The 18,426-nt window shown below is 46.2% G+C and overlaps 1 protein-coding gene across 2 annotated transcripts in view; it reads left to right on the top strand.

Annotated features, from left to right (window-relative positions):
- The first annotated feature begins 1,579 nt into the window (after nucleotides 1-1,579).
- The window catches only part of PLS3 (plastin 3), a 52,229-nt gene continuing 35,382 nt past the window's right edge, over nucleotides 1,580-18,426 (top strand). Inside the window, exon 1 of one of the 2 annotated variants that reach the window (XM_054075129.1) lies at nucleotides 1,580-1,713. The gene's annotated coding sequence lies outside the window, so the exon portion shown is untranslated. Of the gene's footprint in view, nucleotides 1,714-2,043; nucleotides 2,190-18,426 lie in introns of those variants that run through there. The other variant, XM_054075132.1, reaches the window with a different exon arrangement.

Genomic DNA, 18,426 nt, shown 5'->3' with positions numbered 1-18,426 from the left:
GTCATCTTGTAGCTTAGGAAAATTTACTGCGAAATGATTTTTCCTGGCACTTTTGACAATGAAATGTGTTCTGTTTTATTCTGTAATGATCGGGCTGACAGTCTTTCTCTAAATAATTCATACAAAGACTCATAATGTGTGACTATGCAATTCAGATCCAGAAATGCGTGTCTGCTACACTGGCAACATAAAGAAATAAATGCTCATTACAGTGGATTGTACTGGGCAGTTCTAGTCAAATGAGCCCTATACTTATTTAATTTTTAAAGAGAAGAGAGAGAATGACCTAATGCTGGTGTACACCCTATCTATTAATAGTTTGTTAGGTAACTGTCACCTTTCTGCAAGTTTAATTTTTCTGACAGTGGTGGAAAGTGGTTAAATACAAAAATAATGGGCATGTGCTGTACCTTTATACAAGATCTAGCACCTTGTGTTAGTATTCCTGGTTTATGTCTGAATTTATTACTTTGTGCTGTTCTTACCTCCAGGCATAGGAAAGGCTCATCTTTCTAACCTAAAGTGAGTATTGTCTGCTTGAAAATACCTTTTTTTTTTTTTTCTAAAAACGGAAGGAGTTATCCAAACTTATGATTTCTCCTGGCCCTGGTGGAGACAGCAGTGTCAGGCTGTGGGGAGTGTGCAGTCCCTCATTTGGGGAAATGGTTTCTCTTTTTTTCCAGCCCAGCTTCACAGCGCAGCTCTGTCCCCGCTGGCTCCTTCTTTCCGTTTACCTCTTTCTTCCCAGTGCATTTTATTCCTGCTTTTTCTTTCTCACTTCAAGGCCTCTTTTGAATTAGCTTCTGTTCTCCACTACTTGTATGCAAAAGTGTCCCTGAGGCCCTTGGTTTCCAGAGCCCTTCTTGCCATTTTTGGCGTGGATATCTGCATGGCAAATGTAGAAATTAGGACAATTATGAGGCCAGTTATCCCAAATCTGACAGCCAGCGGCTGGGTAGGGAAAGGCCGTGGCAACGCTACCTGCCCAGGAACACTGATTAAAGGGGGTGAGGGTCCAGGTACCTGCACCCCACGTGTTCCTCGTGGGATCCAGGGGGGACCCCGGTGTGCCCACCAGCACCAGCTTCCCTGGAGAACCCTCAGCACCACCCAGCAGGATTGCTCCTGGGGAAACAAGGTGAGATTGCAAGGGGACCTCAAAGCTTCTCTCTCTGTGTGGCAAGGCTGAGGAGTCAGAGCTGCCCACGCGTGGGAAAAAAGATGCAGTTTTGCATGGGAGGAGGGATAAAAGCACAGGAGGAGGCAGGGATGCTTGTAGGGAAGAAGGGATGCGGGCAGCGTGGGAGAAAGGACACAGTCTCGCGTGGGAGGAGGGATAAAAGCACACGAGGAGGCAGAGATGCTCGTAGGGAAGAAGGGATGCCTGCTTGGAGGCGAGCTGCATAAAGTAGAAAACGAGGGATGCTCGCAGGAGAGGAGGGATGCTCACACGCGCGGTGGGATGCAGCCAGGGCACGGGGTGGGACACGGGCAGGGCAGCCCAGCGGGGCCGAGGGCGCGTCCTGGCTGGGGCTGCGGCTCCTCCCCGCCCTGAGTGACACCGCAGCCAGCGAATCGCCGCGCCGGGACGCCGTGATGTGCGGGAGCGCAGCCCAATCCAGCCGGGGCGGCGGAGCTGGGGGCGCCGAGCGCGGGCAGCGGGCTCGGCACGGCTCGGTTTGGCTCAGCACGGCTCGGCTCAACGCGCAGGCGGTGAGTGCTCCCGGCAGCTTATTTTTTCTTTTTCCCCGGCGCAGCTGCAACTTGGGCAAAAAGTTGCCTGCGCTCTCCCCGGCGGCTCGGGAGGAGCATCCCGGCGGCTCCGCTCCCAGCCGGTCCCACCGTCTCCCCGCGGGGGGCCCGGGGCCACGGAGCGATCGCGGAGTCAGGAGGACCGGTGGGCTGGGCGTGCTCCTGCCGCCCCTTCCACTCTCCCCGCGGCGATGGAAAGGCACTTGTCTGATTCATTTCCTTTGGAAAACTTCCCCCCGGGGCTGAGCCGGGGCGGGGGATGCGCTGGTGGCGGGTTTGGCTCCGCGGCTGGGATGGAGAGGGGAGAGAGACCCGGCGCCTGCGAAACTTGAGGCTTTGTGCGAGCTGGAAGGAGCGGAGCGCGGCTGGGAGGGAGGGGAGGCGCTCCGAACCCTCCGCTGCGGGTTCCCGCAGAGCAGCGCTGGAAAGGGATTTCGGTTTGTATTTAACTTTTCTCTTTTGTGCGGGAGAGCGCGCCTAAAGGTAGAAAAAGTGATGAAACCGGCGCCGACTTCTCGTCCAGCTGTAGCGGGGTGAAACAGAGTGAGTTAGGGGGACAGTGTGGGTTTATTTTCATACATCTCGGTTTGTACTGGGAGAGGAAGTGTCACCCCGCTCCCCCGAACAATGGCTTCTTGTTGGGAGCCTGCGGAGGGAAGGGGAAGAGCAGGGAAATTTTCAGGAGGTGAAGCTTTAGACTTTTTTTTGCATAGGAAAGGCTGAGGCACCCTGACACGGGCTGTGAGCGTCCTAATGCGTCAAGTCCCGATGCTCACAGAGGTAACGAACTGCACGCGTGACTCTGCTCCAGTCCTAAGGTTTTTTTTTTATCTGAGTGGAAACAGCGGTGAGACATGTGGATGGGACTCTAACCTCCAGTCTTGCTTCCTTGGGACAGGCTGCATGTGCCTGCTCTGTAATAGCATCCGTACCTTGAAGCAGGGCATCACTCGAACTCATTTATTTCTCTTCAGGAGAGCTGTTGGTATAGCTCCGAGCAAATGCCATTGAATCAGCCTCCGAGGTTGTTATTGCTGTTACACAACCCCAGAGGAATGTGTGTGCACACGAGAGCTGGGCTTCCTGTTTTTGGTCAGTCTGTAGAAGGGACTGTAAAAGATAATAGATATCTCAGATAAATTGCTTTTGCATGAGAACTTGAAGCCATTGTTCAAGCAGTAACATTTGTGACTTCTCCAGCGAGCTCGGTAACCTGAGAAGAAAAACTCCTTAAAGCTGGGAGACTTGTTCGGAGTAACTTTAAAGACAACAGCTGCCACCTGGATATAAAGAGGGAATAGTTACAGAGATCGACTTATGTTGGTGCTGTGCATAACGATGTATAGAAATTCAATCTGTTTTGAAAAGAAGTCTTGTGCAAAGAGGAGCTGCTGGTAGCTTGTTTGTAGAGAGCGGTGTTTCAGGGGGATTAGTGAGCACAGGGTGAGTCCCTTGGGTGCAATGTTCTGCAGCTGATTTCTGCCCGGGAGGGTTGATGGCCTTCTGTGGGGTGTGTGCACGCAGAGAACTTAAATTCCAGATTTGCTGATTGGCATCTGAATAACATATTTTTTTTTTTTTAATATTGTAAAATAATTTGCTAAGAGAAATCTTTTCGAAACACTGCTGTTATCACAGCCTGTTAATCTTGCCAAAAGTTTAACAATTTGAGGATGTTGCTTGCTTGTAACCAGGCTCCTTTGAAGGAATTCTCTGCTTGTGAAAGATGAATTACTTATTCTTTGTCTGGGTTAAGAGATCATAATGTGATTATTAAGCTCAGTTATTCAGTGCTAGATACAAAGAATTATGCTTAACCAGAGTCTTTGTTCTCTTATCAAAGCTAATCTGACCAAGTTTTCCCCTCCTGTAAAATAGGCAAACATCTCCCCGGATTAAAGAATGCCCCAAACTCTAGAAACCTGTTTACTAGTTTTGGCTAGATTAGCTTCACAATGGGGAGAGCTCTGGGGACTGATGACTTCATTAGGTATTCGATTGATGGATGCTCGGATTTGGGATAAATGTGGAGGAACTCCTTCCCCCGGGGCTTCCTTAGTGACTTCTGTGCTCTGAGTTTAAGTACTCGTGAGATTAAGATGGTGAGTGAAGGAATTGCAGCTCTGTTTTTGCTGATGAATCCACTCATGCAGGATCTTCTGGTAACTCTTTCCTGTGTTTACTTGCCTCCCTAGTGCAGCAATTTAACTGCCTTTGGAGAAGTGGGAATACAACAGTGCTGACCTGAAGGAAGCAATTGAGAGCGCTACTCTGATTGATTGACTGAAAGGGATGTTAGAGGCAGTAATTCAGTAATCTTTCTTAAGCAGCTGCCAGTGACCTAAGTGGTCCAAGTGCCTTGTGAATAGCTTTATAGGTAACTTAATGTTGGAAGTATCATAGTATGTAGTTACTGTCTTTTGTGCAGTAAAACGGCAAGTGTTCTGCTTCTTGGTGCATCAGTGCAGGAATTGCTTTTTTCCTATTGTGTGTAGTGTGCATCAGGAGAAGAGAAATGCTTTTCTTTTTACTTGATTGGCAGCAGGTTTAGGGAGGGTGTGCCCGTCACCTTTCTATACAGATATTTTAATCCACTTCCTAATCAAAGTAGAAGGTAGTGGTGGTACGTTTGGTCACTTACAAGAGCTTAATTTAGCACTTGAGGTTGTCTTGGTGGTGATATTCCAGGTGGTAGTAGTTGATTTGGTGATGTGGCCCAAGTACACCCTGTATGCTTTCTTGGTAACCTATTTCTGTTTTACACAGCATTAAATGATAGGTGGTGGAACATAAAGAGGCTGTGTTTTCGGCAAAACCAAAGACCAAGCCAGTTCTGCTTTATCCAAACTTTTTCAGGTGTGTGGGTTTTTTTTTGTTGTTTGTTTCTTTTTTTATTAAGTGACAATGTTTTGCATCTCTTTCCTTCTTAAACTGCTGCACGCTGTGGACCAGAATCCTCTGGGGACATTTGTCCCTCTGTAGACCTGCTATGTTGGCAGGCAGGTTAATGATGTTAGGGGTGTGGTGATGCTTCCTATCAAGAAGACAGTTGGAAAGCAACTGTGGAGGAGGAAGAACAGAGACGTCAACTGCTACAGTGTTGCTTTGCAGTTTGCGGCAACTTGGACTTAGGTCCAACTGTTTTTTTTTTATCTGTATGCCACTGAATACAATAACTAGCAAAAGGAAAGTGGTTGAAGTTGGTGTTTTGTTTAGGCTTTGAATATTACCTTTGCCTCCGTGTATGTTAGAGCAGTAATTCAGCAGAGAAAAGCACATTCTCATCTCTTGGTGCCAGGTGTTTAAACATGTGACTGAACAGCTATCAGCACGCATGGTGCAATGACAGATATTAATTTTTAACTTATTGGTTACTACTGAGAAGTTCTGTATAATATTGGGGATAGCCACAATATGATGCATTAATATTTGTAAAGGTCAGTAGTTAGCTGATATACTCAGCACTTTCTGAACTAAGTACTACGGTCTATTAAGAATCCTGTGTATTTTTTGTTTTTTGACATTTAGCTCACAGAGTAATTGAAGTTGTTAATTACAGCACAAAAGCTAAACATCAATCCAAAAACTCCTACCACCAGATCTGAGTGAAAGGTAGGGTTAAATACTGAATTTCAAAAGCTAACCAAATAACCGTAATCTATATGCAGAGCAAAACATTCCTGAATATTTTTTCATTTCAAGTACATTGCAAAACTGAGACCAACTCTTTCAATGAGGGTGATACGAGGTTGCGTTGTATCAGTATTTGTTGGGTTACTTTAATGAATGTCACAATATCACGTTGTTGTTTCTTATCTCTGGTCCCCAAACCCTTTGATAAGCATCTGCTGACATCTTTGCACATACATTCCTGTTGGCAATTTGGGGACTGGATTATTGCACAAGCAGCAGTGGCTGTGTTTGTGTTGAGTAGGTCTTGGCTGAACTCTGTCTGCAGTGCTTTTGATGGGGGGCATGCATGGAAGGACTGTTTCCCCTCTGACCATCCCAGATTGTCGCTCAGGCTCTCGCACAGAATCAGCTCTCCCTATTTCCACCACTAGGGCCATTTTCCAGCCCAGAGGTACCTGCTACTCTTGCTGTAGGTGGGAAAGGGTAAGAGGTATGATCTCATTCATTATTGAAGGCAATTGGGTGATGCTTTAACATGTGGGCTCTGGTTGGTGTGGCTGGGAGAAGTGATGCTAACCAACCAACCTGGAGGTCCTTGCAGCGGCAACAGCTCAGCTGACAGTGACTGGGCAGCTGTAATCGCTTTCAGCCATATGACTACTGGCCACAAATGCACTAATGTTGTGTCTCCTACTCCACACACGCAGGTTTGGGTGTTCATGTGGGTGTACTGTCTCCCTTGGATTTATTGGATGGCAGAGAATTAAAAGTAGGTATCCCTGGCATGATCTGTGTTGGGAGGGGGTATGGGGTGGGTGGTGCCTAGACACAGCAGCATTTAGTGCAACTTCAGTACTGCCTACTTTGTGCTCTTCAGTGCTGATGTTGTAGGTGATGGGTCAAGCTTGTCCTGTCCAACCTTCCTAGTGTTTCCTGCGCTGGATGTTCTTCCTGTCTCTAGGTTAGTTTTCTCTGAAGCGGAGATTTCAATAATGCCTCTCCGTCACATTCCGTGCTGCGAGATTCACTTGGAACGCTGCAGCGTGCCCTGTGAGAAGTCTCCTGGTTTGTGCAGGTACCTTTCCCGAGTGACAGGTTAAGTTAGGTGTAGATTTCCTCTGCTTTACCAGCAAGTGGCATGAGTCTGGCTTGGGGGCACTGCCACACTGTCCCATCATCTTGGGTACAGGGAATCCCAGCTATCAGAGATCCTCTTGCCTTATTTTGCTGTACTGGAGCTCCCAGCCCCCCAGTCTCCCTTGGCACATCACTACTGTACACCTCCCAGGGTAGGTGTGCTGCGGCTCCGAATATGTGCTGCCTGTTGGAGGGTGATGGATACCCACCCTTTTAATTGATGATCAAATAGGTGATTTGATTATAGCCAAAAGATGGGGCTTATTAGTGTTTGTGGCTGCAGAACCCAACCCTGGGCAGCAGGCACTGTTTGAAATTTCAGGTATTTGGTGTGATGAGGTGTCAGTATACCCTGCGTGGTCTGCCAGCTAGGTAAAGAGCAACTTGTCATCTTGTACTGGCTGAGCAAGAAAACATGATGAATTGATGGAGCTGGAAGACAGAAATCCTCACTTAAAATGACTGGGGAGTGGAGTTGGAGAAGAGGACAAGCCCATCTGCCCTTTGCTAATACCATCCTGTTTAATCTGGAGGTGATGGCATTGGAGGCAATTGGGTTCTTCCCTGCAGTGGGCATGTCTGACGTCAGTGCTGATAAGAGGCAGCTGTTCCAACAGCAAGGTGGCTTGCTTGGCCCTGTCTACCCTCTCCGGCAGGTCTGCTCCCATCAGAGGGGTGTGGACTCCCTGGACAGGGTGCTGAGCTGTGGCGGGCAGTGCTGTGCATGGCCAAGGCACTCAGCCACTGTGTGGCATCTGCCGGTCTCCTTGGAGTCTGTAATCTGTCGGCTTTTTTGGTAATAGATCAAAAATGCCAAGAATGACAAGCGAGTCCTGTCTGGCCCACATGGGAGAATTGTACCACGTGTGCTCCACTAACAGCTCGTGTTTCATGTTTGGGGTTTGTGGGTTAACGTTTGGGCTACTGAAAGCTAGTTTAGTCACTAGGTTTGGGTGACTGATGATGAAGAGGTAGCCTGCATGTCCCCAGGAGAGTTGCTGTCAGCAGACAGAACAATTGAGAGCCATTCTTCCCCTTTTAATTGTTTTGGAAGTTGATTTCCTGTTTATCTCCTCCTTTGCACAGCCCTGAGCCATGAGGGTGACCACTGCCAGTGGAAATGCAGCATCCATGGCAGGTGGGCTGCTTGCCTTAGGTCCCTTCCTTGTGCTGGCTGGTTTCCTATGCCCTGTGCCGCAGGGTGATGCGCACATTCCTGGGGACAAATTGGGTCCTCCTGCAACATCCAGCCTGTCCCTGTGCGGTGCAGCGGCCTGTGTGCTACTGCCATTTGGGAATCAGTGTGGAAGAAATAAAATAATTATTGGTTTGACATGCGTCTGAGGATGTGGGGAGCAGGACAACTGTCTGCAATGGGAAGCTCTGGTTAGGACTGCTGCCGATTGCTCATGCCAATCCATATGGGCCATATGCTTCTAACCAGTCTCCTTGTCTCATTTCCTTCTCTGAAATGCTTACAGCTGTTTTTCCTGCCTCTTCCGTAGGTTTGGGTTGGTTTTTTTTTTCCTGTAAAAAGAGTGACAGCTCACAGATGCTGCTGGAAGTCCTCACTGCATAGCTAGGAAGAGAGGCTACTACTGTGATCTTCAAGAGAAGATAAGGTGTAGTGTCTCTGCAGGAGGCCTGATTTTTGGTGTTTTGAAGTAAGCTTTTTTTTGTGTGGTTTTTTTTTTTTTGTTTTAAAGCTGAAAAGAATTTGTTGTCTCATTCACAGTTTCCCTATTGGATACTGCCCTTAGGAATGGAAGTGAGAGAGCATATAGGTGGTGCTGTCACTGATGGGTAAAACAAGGAAGGAAGACATGATATTGACTGTGGATGTGTTGTTAAGAGACCTTCAGCATCCAGTCTTGCTGCTATCTGGGTTGAACTTCACGGTGTGGCTTGGGTGTTGGATTTTTTAATAAGAAATCCACAACCAAAATGATAGCAGTGCTTGAGGTTCATCATTGCTGGTCCTTCACATAGCCCTGCTGTCTCTTTTGTACTGCCCTTTTTGCATTCTGCCAAGAGAAATAATTTCACACTCTGTAGTGGGACCAATCCAGCCCTGGTCAGGTGAAGAGGGAGCTCTAGACATGCTGATGCCTATGTGAGTGTTTCACAGTTTATTGATGGATGGATGTGAAACAGATGTCTGAAGACAGTGACAGAAGCGCTATATATAATCTTCTTTCAGGCAACCTGTGTACCACAATGAAGATGGGGTTAATGTGGCAATATACATAGCTGTGTTGAATTAGCTTGAATGCCAAGTTGAGACAGTGCCTGTAACAAAAACTAGTGATATGTTTATGTAGGATGTCTGTGTGATCTTAGGCTCATTTAGGTGCTGAGAGCATACAGAACAACTCTGCTCTTTGTGGGTTGGTCACCTGTTGGCCATAAACCCTAAATAAGCAAAACTCGTCTTACTTTCCAATCCTCAGATCACTTGGGTGTCTCTACTTCACCTTTTTTGCAGTCCTGACATCACAAAAGAGTAAATTCTCCCAACAACTGTTGTATTGATGTCTGAAATTGGAAACCTTGTACAGGGTCCCAGTTGCATGCCCGTGGCTGGTGACCACTTTCCAACCTCATCTTCCCAAGGGTCTCAGTGCTGTACAAAGAGCCACTCTCTCTTTCTCCTGTACAAAATATGCTGGGGCTGTACTCTCCTTAGGCCATGTTATGAGTAATACTTTATGAACTGCTGTAGGAAATGGAAAATAAAGTAACTCTGGTTTGTGTTCTTTTAAAGCCCTGTTCTTTAGACCAAAATACACAAGATAAGTCTAGCCCTTCCCTCTATTGACTTTTCATAGCCTCCTTTGTTTTCATTTATATATCTTTTTTTTTTTTTAATTCCTCCCATCCCTAAAATAGACCAGACATCAGCAAAGGTTGCCAGACGTTGGTCTTGTGGATTGTAGTGGCTTTTTGGGCTGGTTGGAGACTGAGCTCCACCCTATGTAAGCTTGGATTAAAAATAGCCTTTCTTTTCAGCAGGCTGAAAACCATATGCAGCATGTTCACATCTTGGATTCTGGGGGATGGGCAGCTGCAGGAAGCCCTTCAGCTGTCAATTATCTCAGGAAATGTGTTTGCTGCTAATTCATCCAGAAGTGCTAAGGTGACTGGTGCCAGGGAGGTGTACAGCCAAGAGTCTGACTTCCAGCCATGCAGTTCTTGTAGATATTGAGCAAAGTTTTGGCCATGCTTTTTGCAGGACCTAAAAGAGTTGAAAACTATAGACCACAGGTTCTATAGTCCAGCAATCTGGAAAGAGCCTCTGGCCCATCCTTGTTAGTGGGGAGAGTTGACTGGATGGGATGAAGAGATGAATAGATGCCCTATTGCTGAGCTTCAGGGACATGAAGCAGTGAAGGCCTTTTTTGATTCCTTAAATGCTGATCTTGGCTTAGGCACTAGCACTGCCAGAAAACACTGGCAGAAGCTTTTATGCTCCATTACTCATGATGGTAACATCTGCTTGTGATAGTGCCTCCGTTTTGTGGGAGGAGTCTTTGGGAGTGGAAGAGGTTCTTGCGTGGGGAGGTGCTTTCTTGGAGGAAAGTCCAGCAGACTCATGGGTCTCTTGCTGTAGGAAGGAAGGATAGAGTCCTGGCTGCCTGAAAATGAAGGCAGATGCTTCTTGTGACTGCTTTGCTACCTGGTTGTATGAGCTTGGCAGGGGGTTGGGTGAGGAAGGCCTTGTGTGCTGCGCCAATGGCTGAAGGCCATGTGTTCAAACAGAGAATGCCTGTTGAAGTGTGTCCCAGCTCAAAAGCTGTGGGGAGATGTATGCGGGTCAGGAGACTGCTCCTGCCCCACAGCCTCTGGCTCAGTCCTGTCTGTTCAGATCCAAGCTACACACTCCTCCCTCCTCTTATGGAAGAGGAAAAAAACATTAAGGGCAGGAAGTTGACCAGTATTGGGTGTGGTGATCTCATTCCATCACTGCCTATTGGAAAAGCCAAGCCTCAAACCCGAGACTTATCAGGTAAATCTGGCTGGTTGGCCTTGGGATAGCAAAAGGGAAGAGTCGAGTGTCTCCTTGCTCTAGGCATCTATCTGTCTTCAGCCTTGCGGACCTCAACTGCTGACTTCTTGCATTACTCAATGTTTTCCACTGTCCTTGGCCATGCTTGGGTGAGGCAGCAAGTTCTTTTACAGACTGGTAGCAAATGTCAGGTACTTGCAGGTTCCTGTGTGTGCTGTGGGGGAAGGCAGCATGCAATTAATCCGGGATGTGGATGAAGGTGGTGCTGCCTAGCGATTGAAGCCTCCAGTTTAGCCATAAGCATCTACAGTTATTTAGGGCTGGGGTGGGAATAAATGAGGAGGAAAGCACGATGGGAGGAGGGCAGGTGGCCTCTGCCCGTCCACAGCTGTTTATGGCCAACATGCTCTGTGGGCCTGGAATGGTTTACGTGACCTTGATGATCAAATGTCTCTCTAAAATGCCTTTTTATCTTCAGAGTTTTTTTTAGACTCCGCCTTGGCTAGTTCTTTTTCTGGTTCTTCTATTCTAGACTAGACTGTAAAATAACTTAAAAATGTGAAATATTGTCTCTCTTGTAACTTTTGTAAACAGTCATGAAACTGGCTGTGGAAAGACACTAGAAGGATTTTGTTTCTCCCGAAGCCTAAGGACAGACCCTTCAGCCTATGTCTAACTTGGCTGCATGTTTTTTCTTAAATTTCAAGTCAAGAGGGCATTTCTTCATATCTTTCCAATTCTTAAATTGGAAAAACTGATTCCTGAAGTTAGGTCTTTACTACAGACTTTTTTTTTTTGCTAGAGGAAGCTGATTTTCCCTTGAAAAAAATGATAGCTAGCTTGCTTGTTAAAAGTATATAAATACAGGAACTTAAACAATACAGCGTGAACTGTTGCCCACTGCAGGGACAGGTCAAGACAAGGGAAACCCAGCAAAACATCAATTTGGGAAAAACCGTGAAGAAAATCTGATACTTGAGGAGATGAGACAGGCTGAATAATATCAGAAGTGCTGCTGTCCTGTATCAGTATTTCCAATATCAGGTGCTGAATGAGGCTGCGATTTGGGAAGATGCTGTGCTTTGCAGGAGGTGTCGGTGACTGCTGGTGCAGTAGCCAGAGAGGGCAACCTCTGGTGTGCAGTAGGTAATCCTGGCACTGACCTGGGTCCCTTTAGTGCGGCTCCTGCAAGAGTTTTGTTTGCTGGAACTGCTTCTGCTGCCTTGGCTCCAGATGATGGGGAGACTGTCTTGCTAGGGGCAAAAAAAATTAATTCATTGCAGACCTCAAGGGACATCCTCTTGGATTCCTATTGAAATTGTTGTGTTTAATTGAGGTGGTGGGAAATGAAGCTTAAGAAAAATCCACTTTGCTTTCTGTCACTTTGTTTTCTGAAGATTGGCATACGAAAAGCATTTTGATACTAGAAGGAAGAGAGTAAGGCATGTGATTATATATTCAATTTATGTTTATGGGACTGACTTTTTGTCAGTATGTTAGGGATTAAATTAGGGCTCTCCAGAGCTGAATGCACAAGACGTTTAAAGTACAGATTAAAAACCTTGGATCACAGCAACTTTCACCCTCTCTGAATTAGATGGAAGGTGATGTACAGTGGATTGTTCCTGAAACAAGGTTGCATGGTCACCTGTGTGCCATTTACCTGCTCTTCCCTGCCTCTTGTGTTGGAATCTGAAAACAATAGCTAAAGTCCTGCTTTTCTATATGCTTTGCCTCAAAGTATCTTTGCAGCTCGGCATTGCAGGAGCTGACTGGGCAAGTCAGGTGTGATCCAGCTTCTGCATGCTGGAAGTACCATGTAATGATGCATTGTTAGTGCCAGAAATAGTGGCTACAGGCGATGCAGTTTATGTCAGCGTAGAATGACAGGATGAGTGGTTTTGCTCCGAGAGCATCCTACCTCTGTTAGCTTCCAACAGAAACTGGAGACTGGAGCACTTTGTGGTAACATATTTATAGCAATGTGTGTGTCTTATCCTAAATCTGAGAAAGTTTTGGGTTTTTTTAATGTTTGTATTGGTCTTTCCCCAGTGACGTTGCTAGTGTATGTGGTACTGTCCCAGTCCTGGCTGCAGAAGCCTATGGTGCCAGGACTTCTGCTTGGTGGACTGTGCTCAAAAGCATAGAGGAGGGGGACTGTTGATCTGCTTCTCCCACTGTTTCTCCCATGTCACGCGGTAGAAGAGTATCTTACTCTGCTTTCACAAACAGTAGAGACTGAACTTGCTGCCTTCGACTCTGCCCTGCTGGGAAAGATGGAGATGGTGGATATGGTCTCATGTGTTTTCACAGTTGCTGTCCGCGTTTTTCTGGGAGAGTTCAGTAAGCCCCTCCCGACAGGCAATACTGCTGGGTGAGCACCAAAGTTCTCTGTGCCCAGAACAGCACTAACCAAGTGGAAACTTGAATTCAAGTCACCCATCCCTGTAATTGGCATTCATATTTTGTGGAGCAGTGCTTCAGCTGGGTCACTTGCTAAACAACATCGGAAAGATCATAAATCCTGGGTCCTTGTTTACGCTGCCATTGCAGTCTTGTGCTCCTTCCTGGTAATCAGCCGGGAAGGGTCTGTGGAGCGTTGTTTGGGTTTGGAGCACGGCTGTGGTTTTGAGATTCCAGGATGCTGAGTCTTATCCCAGGGATAGGCTTGGATGCTCTCCTGCCTTGGAGCCTCTGCAGCAGGATGCTAATGAGCAGGCTGATACTTCAGCCTCTCACTGTTTTCCTTGTGTTAAAACAGTGTTTGCCCTCTGCTATAACTGCTGAGCGGCTGCAATGCTGCGGTGGTATATACATGCATATATTCCACTATAAATCCTGTAGTTAAACATTTCCTTGACCCAGCACAGAACAAGGTGCTTGTCTCCAGCTGGTCACAGAAATAAAGGAAGTGAGTTCCGAAGCAATATGGCAATTAAGCTTTTTCTTCCTGAATTCTTTACAAAATGTTCTGCCTCCGAGAATGGATTGCAAGGACTTTATTTCAGGGAATACATAGGGTGTTGTAGGTGTTTCTGAGATAGCAACACTTTGAAGGAGGTCAGTAGAGGACAAATGGAAATATATTTACAAATGTGTTCATGTTTCTTGGTGCTCGTGCAAGTTTCTGAATCCTACTTAGGCAGAATTCACCTTTCCGTACAGAGAAGGGGGGAAACTGGGCCTTCTGGAAACTGGAAATATTTTGAATAAGTGGCCTTAATGTCTGACCTAAACTTTACCCTCTTCCTTTCTGCACTGTTTGGCCGAGGTTGGGACTAAACTTCCCCTGGGGACATGGATGGGAGGTACCAGTGCAATCCTGCCCCTGCCCTTCTATTGCCCACCCCTTTGTAACATTCCTGTTGGTCTAATTTCCAGCTGGGCTCTTGCCACTGTTTTATATAAACCAAATGCTCAAGCAAAGGCAGCATAGTCAGACTTCTTGTTGAAAACTTGAAAACTTGCGTTGCATCTGCCCAGCTACGAACCTCCTGGAAGTCACGGTAGCTCTCCTGGACAGATTATGGCAGTGCTCAGCCTACTTTAGTTAGATCCATCCACCTTTTATGCCTTCCTCCCCACCTCCCTCTTCTCTAAGGGCTACATACCCTTTCTCTAGGTTATGTAGGATTGGTTTAGTCAGTCTCTTTGCTCCCTGTCTTCTGAAGGTCTATGTAAAGAGGTCTTGGAAATCCATGAAATGGAGTAAGATTCAGCCCTGTACTAATGGCCTTGAACCCCCCTGTTATGCAAGAGGCTTTACAACCAGTACTGGTCAATAGTTCACTTTAGCAATTCAGGCTTTGTACATTGGGTTGGTGTCAAAGCATCACACTTTCTTTTACTGCATTTCGCTTTCTTATATAACACTTATAGCTAGTATTCTTGATCAGCCTTTTTGGTGTAATCCATGTTGTATCCTGTGGTGTTAATGCTCCCAGCTGTACAACTTCCTCTCCTACCTAAGCTGCACAGTTGCTTTGTGCCTTCTATCAACGACTATGTCTTTTACTTGGCTTTATTTAGGATCTGTAGAAGTATACAAGTGTATATGTGTATATAGATGTTTATTAATTTGGAAGGATGAAGGTTGTTGTTTTTTTTTTTTTAATACTAATTCATAAAGGATTGAACTTGGCAGCACCAACAGACTTGAGAGTATGAGAAACCTGCAGTCAAAGCAAAGACTGGCTTCACAGCATGGAAGTGAGTCTGCTGCTGGTAGCTGGTTTTTATGGGCCAGAAAATGTGACACAGGTTACTAATTAACAGTGTAATGAGCTGTATGTAAAGATTGCACTCTGGGGACCTCGAGGCTATGGGTGACAACTTGCAGTGTATATGAGTGGTAATCCAGCTCTACCTCACTTTTGTACACATCTGAACAGAGTGCAATAGTTGTGGGAGCCCCTGGAGTTAGCCTCGTCAGCAGGTCAGTGCTACAGAAAACTTTCTGTTTGGATCTGAGGCAAAAGGAGCAGTTGCAGAGGAAGCAAACAAATGCAGGCACAAGCTAAATACCAGGAAAAGCTTCAAGGTCCCTTGAGATGAGATTCTGGACTAGTTCAACACAGCTGAATTTGTAGACCCACTTGCACAACATGATGAGCTGGGTGCCAAAATCTTCTGTCTCCAGCATCTGGCAGAACGTCTGGATGAGATTCTAGAGACTCTTTAAAGATGCTGTTAGGCTGGGCTCCGTCTGTGGGCTGCTGCCCACGTTGGTCTGCGACTGTACCTGCTTTGCCTTGACTCCCTAGCACTGAAACGCTTTTGATAGCTGGAGGTCCCCTGCAGATGAGTTGTGTGGGACTGAAGAGCCACCCAGTGGCAGCACCCACAGCCTCCCCACTAACCAGGAGTAGTTTGCAGCAGATTGGTCTGGACAGTCATCAACAACTGGCTAATTGTCTATCTGCTGATCAGAGCAGGCTGTGACTGCAGTGGTATAACCATTTCTTGTGTATAGTTGGAAGATATTAAGACTTCGGTTCTGCATAATTGCTAGTCTTGCTACAGTCCATGGTTTTATTTTTCAAGCCACATCCTTTTTGTTGTTGTAATCTTATTTTGAAGATTACACCAATTTATTAGTAATCTAAGAGGCTACTTGTGTAGGCAAGTCATTGGTGGTGCTTGGCATTAGAGATAGACATTGTTTGCTGTTGACTTAAAGTAAAATGAGGTACAGTGCTTGGCTTTGGTAACAGTATGTTTTAGTATTTGGAAAGTGAGTCTTCTCAGGGGAAAAGTCTGGCTCAAGTAGCTGAAAACTTTGTAGAGCTGTTGCTGCTGGTCACGCTGCAGAGTATTTATCATTGACAAAAAGTGAAAACACTTACGATGGACTTGTATGACAATACGAACCTCTTGTGAACAAATCTGTGCTCCATTTGTATTGTGATGAGCCTCAGTTAAGATTGTACTAAGGTTTTTTGACATGCAGAAAAAACCCAGTTTTTAGAGAGTCCCCAAACCAAAGACCTACACTCCTATTAAATTGCAGCTTTTTGCAAATTAAGCTGAAGTTTATTCCATGAGGATGCAGTCAACACAAATGTTTTATACTTCTCAATTGTAAATGTGTCTGAACTGGATGTCACCAGAAAATGGATTAGAACAGCTTTCTTGTTCATCAGTCTTGGGAAAACAGTCACTTGTGTTCCATGAAAGTGGAATTCCAGTATAAAGCACTATTTCCTTGAGTAGTGACTTTAGGTGACTAGTTGCCTAGAGTATCTTCTCCAGGTGATCACAACTTACCTGAAGGGCTAACTTGGGTGATGGACAGATTTGGCAGTGGAGGTAAAAGACGGAAGAGTATCTGCCTGCAAGATCCTCTTGCCAGACCTAGTGCTACCCTTTCTGCATTTGCCGGGTCTATGGTGTGTCTGAGCTGGTCTAACTGAGATGCCACGCAAAGGTGGTCCCCTCTCTGCTCTGCCCCTCCCTTTCCCGTTCTCATGTCCAGTTGACCCCACATGGAACTGGAATGGGGGGACCGAAGTGCTGAGGAGGAGAAGAGGGACGGAGTGGCCTTTGGATGGCAGCCTGCAGTGATATCTGCCCTGCTTGGGTACAGTTTTACTGTGTGGCCAGGTCGGTTCTTCTTTGCTTGCTTCACTCTTCATCAGCCTTCACCTCACGTCATTGTAATCGCCCAAAGAAAAGCTTTTTCTCTGGGGCATGATAGGTGCAAGATGCACTTCATGATGGGTTAGGTGGAGCTGCAAAACTGGCTTAAAAGTATTCTTTTATATTATTCTATATCCACTTTGTGTTTGTTCCAGAAGCCTCTATTTTGGCTCAAAGAAGACATAGCAGAAAGGATGAGAAAGTGCCTGAGACCTGCCTGTGGCACTGACCTGAGCAATCCCCAACAGTATGGCAAACCCCAGCAGCATCTTCAGTGCTGGCTTTGCCCAGTGCAGCAGATCTGGCGGCTGCTTTTCCAGTGAAAGTGCAGAAGGGGTTCCCAGGTCATCTTTTGTTTCTCTCTTACTTTACAAAAAGCCCTCGCCCAACTCTGGACTCCCCACTGCCCGTAATCTCAAGGGAATAACTTGTTCATTTTTTTATCACTTCTCCACACCCACCTTTTGTATCTTTTGAATTTAATAAAGTGGGTGACTCAGTACTAAATATAAGGCCTGCTTCCGGCATCATCTGCCTGTGGCTCATTTCCTGGCTCTGACATCAGTGGAGCCTCCGATTTCCTTATGAAATAGCAAGACATGAGATATCCTTTGCACAGTGTTCTGAGCCTACTTGCTGCCGCCTTTGGTGACTGCACGGCTCTCTGCTCTAAGCTCTGAAGAGCTAGTCAGTTCATTACTAAGCTGGGTGCTGTTGGAGCACAGGGTAAATCGTGTGAACCCTCAGATCTGTTCTGCACTGCAGAATCGTACTCCAGTTTGCAAGCGTTTTTTAAATAAAGACTGACTTCCCGTCCCTGCTACATATGCAAGTATTTTATTAAATAAGCATGAGCCTGACTAATGTCTTGCTTTCTTCCTGATGACAGGCTCACTGAAAGAGCGGCTCGGGAAGCTTTTAGGGTGAAACTCTAGCAAAGATGGATTTTTTTTTTTTTCTTTCAAAAGACTGATAAATTGAGGAGTTAAGGTCAGATGTTTGCTTCTCAGTTGTCAATTCCTTCCATAGCTGTTTACATTGATGGAATATACTTTGCAGTTGGTTGCAACTGAAGGTGAAGGCAGGAAATATACAAACCCTCAATTTTTATTAAAAAGAACAGAGGAGTGTGCTTCTCTCCATCTGTGCATAATTTCATTAAAATCCTTATTTTTAAAAGAGAATATGGACAGAACTGGATGAGGGGAGCGTCTGGCACATGGTGTATGCTCAGCAATCCTTGTCTAAAATAGGATGGTGGCTGGCAACTCAACTTTGCTATCTAAAGCCCTGAGTCATAAAGTGTGGCGTTTTCTTCTTGGTGGAGTAGACTATTTACGTTACCTGTTTTCTCTTCCAGTTAGTTACTATTTTGGTCCTCTCCCGTCTCTATTTGTTTTAAGGAGCGAGGGTGCTCCTGAAAATGCCTGATATGCAGCACCTGAGTGGGCAAGGCCAGGCAGAGGCACGAGGTTGAGCCACCTTTACTGCTTCTGGAGGCCCACTGAGGTCCACTGATGCTCTAGGATTCCCTGGAGCTGATGTGGCCTGGCCCAGCCGGGAAGTCATGGGGGTTTCTCCAGCATGGGGATGCTGGAGGTGACCAGCGTGCCCTAAACCCCTTCACTGGATGACAGTGGAGTTGGCTATATCTCAGCAAACAGCTTTTTTGGGGCAGGAGCTAGAGGTGCCTTTAGGCAAAACGCCTCTGAAAAATCACTAGGGCTGGTGTAGTATGTCCAAGGACTTGTACATCGCCA

This window comes from Cuculus canorus, chromosome 10 (assembly GCF_017976375.1).
Source record: "Cuculus canorus isolate bCucCan1 chromosome 10, bCucCan1.pri, whole genome shotgun sequence".
NCBI lineage: Eukaryota > Metazoa > Chordata > Aves > Cuculiformes > Cuculidae > Cuculus > Cuculus canorus.
Note: the sequence above shows the minus strand (reverse complement) of the source record. Positions and strands in the feature narration are given on the sequence as shown.